This window comes from Littorina saxatilis, unplaced genomic scaffold (assembly GCF_037325665.1).
Source record: "Littorina saxatilis isolate snail1 unplaced genomic scaffold, US_GU_Lsax_2.0 scaffold_1484, whole genome shotgun sequence".
In the NCBI taxonomy this organism is placed as follows: Eukaryota; Metazoa; Mollusca; class Gastropoda; order Littorinimorpha; family Littorinidae; genus Littorina; species Littorina saxatilis.
Window position 1 is genome coordinate 9,648 of NW_027128584.1, and position 7,092 is coordinate 16,739.

General features: G+C 41.0%; 1 long non-coding RNA gene and 1 other non-coding gene across 2 annotated transcripts; both read left to right on the forward strand.

Moving 5' to 3' along the window:
• Positions 1-1,756: 1,756 nt before the first annotated feature.
• LOC138956945 (uncharacterized) lies at positions 1,757-6,843 on the forward strand. Its single transcript, XR_011452878.1, has 3 exons — positions 1,757-2,234; positions 3,681-3,736; positions 4,010-6,843. It is a non-coding gene; the product is annotated as an uncharacterized lncRNA (long non-coding RNA).
• On the forward strand, positions 6,340-6,434 carry Trnai-gau (transfer RNA isoleucine (anticodon GAU)). Its single transcript has one exon. It is a non-coding gene; the product is annotated as a tRNA-Ile (tRNA).
• Positions 6,844-7,092: the final 249 nt, after the last annotated feature.

Below are 7,092 nucleotides of genomic sequence, written 5' to 3' on the forward strand. Positions count from 1 at the left end.
AGGTAACAGCAACAAGCTAGAAGCTTATAGTGGTGTTCCTGCATGGATATTATAACGTAAGGCGGTAACGGCTGAACAATTTGTCTAAATAAACCAAATTGGAAATCCAAAGCATCATCATTATAATCATCCTCATCTCATTAATCATCCAAAATTATCATAACATAATAAACGTTGCATAATCATTATAAAGAAAGACAGTAAGAGGAAGGAAGGAGGGGAAGAAAAGGAATAAAAAGAAGAGGGATGGGTAGGAGTTGTGCAGAAATTAAAGTTGTTGTCCGGCTTGTGGAGCATTGATTCTGGTTTGCCCAACTCAATGAACGTGTGTACTCTGGAAAAAATGTTCCTGTTCAAATCTAGAGAATACTGTCTGTCTCCATTTAGAAAGTGGGGGAGGTGAATACTGTGGTTAGGGAGGGTATGTGTGGTTTCTTGACGTGCTTCGCGATAATTTGGACAATCTAATAGGAAGTGTTTTACGGTTTCGGACGAAAATCCGCAGTCACAAGATGCATCTGTAGCAACGTGTCGTCTCACTAGATCGTTATTAAGATCACTTATATAGCCTGAGCTTACAGTGAATTGTTTGTGATATGCGATCTCTAGAATACCAATAACACGGCGGACTTAAATCGTTTTTTGACCAAAAGTGCTTGAGGGACTTACTAAGTTTTATGTAGTCTGGTAAAGAAATCCAGAGTTGTGTTGTAGATGGGAGAAATGAGTTTTTGTATAATTCAGTGTTAAACGATGGAACTTTCCTATCTAAAGATCTGCGCTGGCGATATGGATTATTAGTTGATATTAATGGTGGCAATATCGCAAGTAAGTAGTTTGGCACCTTACGGTGTACAATCTTGTGAAATAATATCAATTTTTGACGTTTACGCCTCTCTTAAAGTGAAATAAAGCCTGATTCGTCGTACAGTTGTTGATGGCTTGTACCGCGGACTGCTCCAACATCCGGACTGGTCTTCATCTTCAAAGCTTCATCTTTGGCGGGAAGTGATGTCTGAAGAGGTTGATTTTGTGTGTTAGTGTTAGTGTGTGTGTGTGTGTGTGTGTGTGTGTGTGTGTGTGTGTGTGTGTGAGAGAGAGAGAGAGAGAGAGAGAGAGAGAGAGAGAGAGAGAGAGGGGGGGGAGTTTTGTGCAATAACGCATCCTTTGAACACTTTCATGACAAATGACCAAAATATCGTTTTTCTAGCTAAGGACCCGCTCCTGCCAAGGGTATAGTACCTAGTAAACGCCCACCCCCAACTTTTGGGCAAAACTGGTACATAGGGTGGGTGGGCGTATACAAGGTAGTTAAATCATGTTAACCATCAATTTAAAAAAAAACCTCATTCTCGCCTAAAATTAATTTTTTTAATCAATTTTGATATTACAACGTACTCTTTTGCACACGAAGAAAATAAACAAAAACAAACAAAATTAATGACAAAGAGTAAAAAAAATAAAAAAAAATAAAGCCTGATGGCGATTTGAACTCGACTCAATAGCGCATCAGGCGAATTCGATAACCGTTCGGCTACGGAATCAGACTCTAAATTCTCGCCACTGTAATGCATTAAACAAGACGCAAGCACGCTTTCGCAACACGCCGTTATGATCGAGCATCGGTTGAAATCTTTCGCGAGCAGAAACTCGTATTTGACCGCAATGCATCGGTGCTTAAATGACACCAATGTGTGTCCATGAGGGACATAAATCTACGAACAATATTTGAAAAAGATTTATTCGAACTTGACGGTTTTAATGGACAGTGTTGGTGAAGTTACTGACAGGTAGCGACTTTACAGGAGGGGGATGGGTCCTCTAACTTTACAGCTCGGAGACAACCCGGTAAGGACTTACCGGTGTTTCAGTCATAAATAACACTTAGCAGTTGGCGGACTTATTGAGTTTTAAAGGCCAGTATATGAGTTGCAGCTTTTTCAAGAATAAATCTTGTTCAAATATTGTTTGTAGAGAGGAGCAAGCATGAGGAATCTCCTATTCTAAAAATAACCAATTCTGGTAGCTGCCGACCTTCCGCCAGACACACATTAATACCGGGGGAAAATAAATAATTACTGGGCAGTAAAAATAAATACCGGGCGGTAGTTAAACGACAGTTTGACTTTAAAGGACACAATGTTGCAGCTCTTTCAAGAATACGAGCCCAGATGGCACACAACTATTATGGAACTCTGAAAAAGAAGAAGAAGAAGAAGGAGAAAATCGACGTGGTGAGTTAATTAAGTATGTGTGTGTGTGTGTGTGTGTGTGTGTGTGTGTGTGTGTGTGTGTGTGTGTGTGTGTGTTGTGTGTGTGTGTGTGTGTGTGTGTGTGTGGGGGGGTGGGTGTGATAGAGAAACAGAAGGAGGGAGACACAGAGAGAGTCACATAGAGAGACAGAGAGACAGACAGAGACAGACAGAGAGCGAGAGACAGAGAGAAAGACAGAGACAGACAGACAGACAGAGACAGACAGAGAGAGAGAAAGAGTAAGAGAGACACAGAGAGACAGAATGAGTCAGAGACAGTGAGAGAGAGACAGACAGACAGAGAGACAGACATAGAGAGAGAGACAGAGAGAGACAGAATTAGTCAGAGACAGTGTGAGAGAGAGAGAGAGAGAGAGAGAGAGAGAGAGAGAGAGAGAGAGAGAGAGAGAGAGAGAGAGACAGAATGAGTCAGAGACAGTGTGTGAGAGAGAGAGAGAGAGAGAGAGAGAGAGAGAGAGAGAGAGAGAGAGAGAGAGAGTTACAGAGACAGAGAGAGACAGAATGAGTCAGAGACAGTGAGAGGGAGAGAGAGAGGGGAGAGAGAGCGGAGAGAGAGAGAGAAGGGGGAGAGAGAAAGGGGGAGAGAACGAGGGAGAGAGAGAGAGAAAGAGAGAGGGGAGAGAGAGGGGGTGCGGTAGATACAGAGACAGCGACAAAAAAAGAGTAAGTAAAAGACAAAGAAGAAAGACTGTCAGAGAAAGAGACAGAGTAAGATAAATAGAAAGAGCTACATGAAATGTATTCAATACAGAATCTTTGTTGTTTTCTTTATAAACTTTTATCAAGTATAAAATCCGGTTTTAGTTTGAAAAGGTAAACAATAATAACAATCGAGACCGTTATAGATAGGTGAGGGTTTTTTTATACAGCAGGGCATGAAACGTTAAGTATAGACGTGTTGCGTACATTTAAAGTACCTTTAAACGCATTTTATTAATCGTCATATTGATGAGTTTGTTTAATTATGTTCCTTACGAACACACGAGTTCTATAGATACAAACATGTGTGGAAGTGTCCGCCTCTGCCTAGCTGTAAGAGGATTTAGCTTGTGTACAAGACAATATAAGATCTGTACACTGAGAATACATACGTACATGTATGTGTGTGTGTGTGTGTGTGTGTGTGTGTATGTGTGTGTGTGTGTGTGTGTTCGTGTGTGTGTGTGTGTGTGTGTGTGTGTGTGTGTGTGTGTGTGTGTTCGTGTGTGTGTGTGTGTGTGTGTGTGTACGTGTGTGTGTGTGTGTGTGTGTGTGTGTGTGTGTGTGTATGTGTGTGTGTGTGTGTGTGTATGTGTGTGTGTGTGTGTGTATGTGTGTTTGTGTGTGTGTGTGTGTATGTGTGTGTGTGTGTGTGTGTGTGTGTGTGTGTGTGTGTGTGTGTGTGTGCATCATGTCTCTCTGTTGTAGAAACTGGAGTATAACTTGAATAAATCCCAATGGGCACCTGTTCGACACAAAACATGGTGAGTCTCTCATTCTCTCACCCTCTCTGTCTCTGTCAGTCTCTCTCTGTCTGTCTGTTTCTCTGTGTGTCTCTCAGACTGTCTGTCTGTCAATCTGTCTGTCTATATGACTCTCTGTCTTTCTCTCTGTCTATGTCTTTGACTTTTCTCTGTGTGTCTCTGTCTGCCTGTTTTTCTGTATGTCTGTGTGGAAGTGACCGAACAACTTATGACGTCTTTCTGTGTCTTCTTTGTCTTGTCTGGACACAACTCAACTCTGTACTTCTGTTTCAGACTCACAGGCCTCATGAGCGAGCCACTTTTCAATGGCAGCCATACTCGACTGTAGAAACAGTACTGTCGTTTGGGATGCCGACTGCAGTATTCTCAATGTGGAAGAATGTGTGAAGAGAAGAAACGAGTAACAGCGGGAGAAATGAAATTCATGTGTGCATTTTGGGGCTTTTGGAGGGACGATTGCGAGTTTGACTCCGTACCTGCCATGCTTCAAAGCGAGTAACATACAATCTTGCACACGTTTGCTTTAGTAGTGGCAAAGAAGGAAAGCGTGAGACATTATAAGATGTTTGATGGGTTGTTGACAGACCAGCTTTTTTGTCGTCCGAGGGGGAGCATATCGTCTTTTGTTTCATGTTTATTGACCAAGGCCAACGGTCAATAAATATGAAACAAAAGTCGATATGCCCCCCGAGGACCGACAAAAAAAGCTGGTCTGACAACAAACCACCAAACATCGTTTTTGTCATCATTTTGGTAGTGAGAAAATAAGATAACAATCAACACAGGGAGCCATGCTTTGAAACACGGGTTCCGTGCTGATAACCACACGAGTTCCGTGCGGATAACCACTGGCAATCAAAGCTGGCGTGTGAAAGCAACTTTCTGTATTTTTTAGTTCATAAAATGTTGGGATGAATATGTCAGGTTTGAGGATGCACAGTTCTGTTTGTTCATCTCGGTATTCCACTCCCTCGGCTTTCAGTTGTGAGTATTAAGCTTAGTAATCGAATGTGGAAGCTACGTTGAGTCAAAGGTCACAGAAGATTTGCGTCGTGCAGCGAAGGAAAGAATCGCGATCTTGTTTCCGACTCAGTACCTCTTTGTTTTTCATTAGACCTGTCAATCTGCTTGCTCGGCTTTGTGAGATGTTTGCATATCTTGTTGCTATTTTCTTTGCTTTTATCATTATTTCTTATTTGTGCTTCGTTTATCGATACAACGTCTTGTGCACGGGTCAAAATGTGTGTGTCAGGGGTCAATTGGTTTGACTTGAACTTGACGTTCGTGTTTCTCACACCAAGATACACGCACTCCATGACTTTGTAAGAAGACATAAGATAACATATCGGTAGCTTTCATTTGTTTGTGACGAATTTATTGAAGTAGTTTTGGTTTTTTGTTTACTTTTGCCAGTTTGCCAGTTGGTTTTTGGAACTTTGCAAAGCAGTGTCGTGTCGTCTGTTTAGGTCTGGGGAAACACCAATGAAAAGAGCCGAAGAATCCTCGAGCGTTTCTATTGGGTTTGCTTTTGATTATCCATGTAATAGGGCTTCCTGCAACTATGGTAACCGGGGATTTATTCCCCGGGGAACATGAGATTTATTTCCCAGGTGCTTGTGAATGAAAACTCGTGAAAATGATGACAAAAGTCCTTGTCTGCCTTCCATTGGTTCACCCATCTGGGCGTGGTATACCTTGTGTATGTTCCCGGTGAATGGAACGGACTAATTCCACGTGAGCTCAAATAGTGATAGATAAACCCAACTGATTTGGACATGCAGATCGATATATTGATTGATTATGAACCTCGTGGTGTACCTGCCAGCTGTCATTGTTCTTATCGCTGCTGTCGATGATGTTGTTGTTGTTGTATTATTGTTTGTGTCTGGTGATTTACATTTACGTGGTTTTCTTGTTGTTTAGTTGTGAATCTTCTGTTTATTACTGATTTTCTGATTGGTATAGTACTTGTTTTGTCAATAGGCATGCCGGTTGTTGTTGTTGTTGTTGTTGTTGTTGTTGTTGTTGTTGTTGTTGTTGTTGTTGTTGTTTTGTTGGTGTTGTTGTTGTTATGTTGTTATGGTTGTCGTTATAGTTGTTGTTGTTAGATTATTATGTACCCTATTATTGCCGCTGTTACTATTGCTAGTAGATCCAGAAGCACAGAGCTTGCCTTGCTCGTTGTAGAATGATGCAAGACACAAAACGAGCCGTACAAGTATCCCCAGTTAAAAGAAAATGGAAGTCATGTACCTTGTTCCCAGACCCGGAGGTCTGGGTTATGCGGAGGCATTTGGCTGTGTGAACGGTGACATTCCGGAACTAATTTTCGGCAAACTTAGTTGTTTGCAGCAATGTATTTCAATTTTTTTTTCATTCTTTCTTGAAACTGTTACAGCATGATGCAAAATTACACTATAATAGGTTATATAATAAAACTAAAAACTATCTCAGATCTCACACGCTAAAAATATGACAAATAAAAAACAGTTCTAGAGCGACATCAATCGCAAACCATCTAGCTTCCTGTAAAGCATTGAAGGTGTAAGGGAAGTAACTCGCTTCAACGCCATGCGATAGGGCACACAACGGTTCTTTCCCTTGGCCCATTAGCTCAGTTGGTTAGAGCATACATATCTCTGGTTAGAGCGCCGTGCTGATAACGCGGAGGTCGTGGGTTCGACCCCCATGTGGGCCACGCAATATTTTTGATCGCAACGCAGTTTTTTTTGTCTTTCCGAGATAAGTTTTAGGTGTTCTTACTACATGTACAAACTATATTTTACTCTCAAACCACTGTCTTTCACATTTGTTTACAGTTTCACTTGCCAATAACTTGCTGCTGATGATATCTGAATCATGTTGCTGATGATATCTGAATCATGTTCAATTAACATTAACAATGTATAATTATGCCAATTATGTTTTTCACTAATGCACCAAAACTCCATTTTCTAGACTTCTTTTTACAATCCAAGCAGTTGCTATTTTCCTAACTCAAACATTTCTCGATCAATCCAAACTATTTTTAAGCTGTGTAACATAACATTTTTCTTTCCCATTTTGTATTTTTCTATCTCGTCATTTGTTGTTGACAAATAATTATGATTGTCATCATTTTCACGAGTTTTCATTCACAAGCACCTGGGAAATAAATCTCATGTTCCCCGGGGAATAAATCCCCGGTTACCATAGTTGCAGGAAGCCCTATTACATGGATAATCAAAAGCAAACCCAATAGAAACGCTCGAGGATTCTTCGGCTCTTTTCATTGGCGTTTCCCCAGACCTAAACAGACGACACTGCTTCGCCAAGTTCCAAATACGAACTGGCAAATGTAAACAAAAAACAAAACT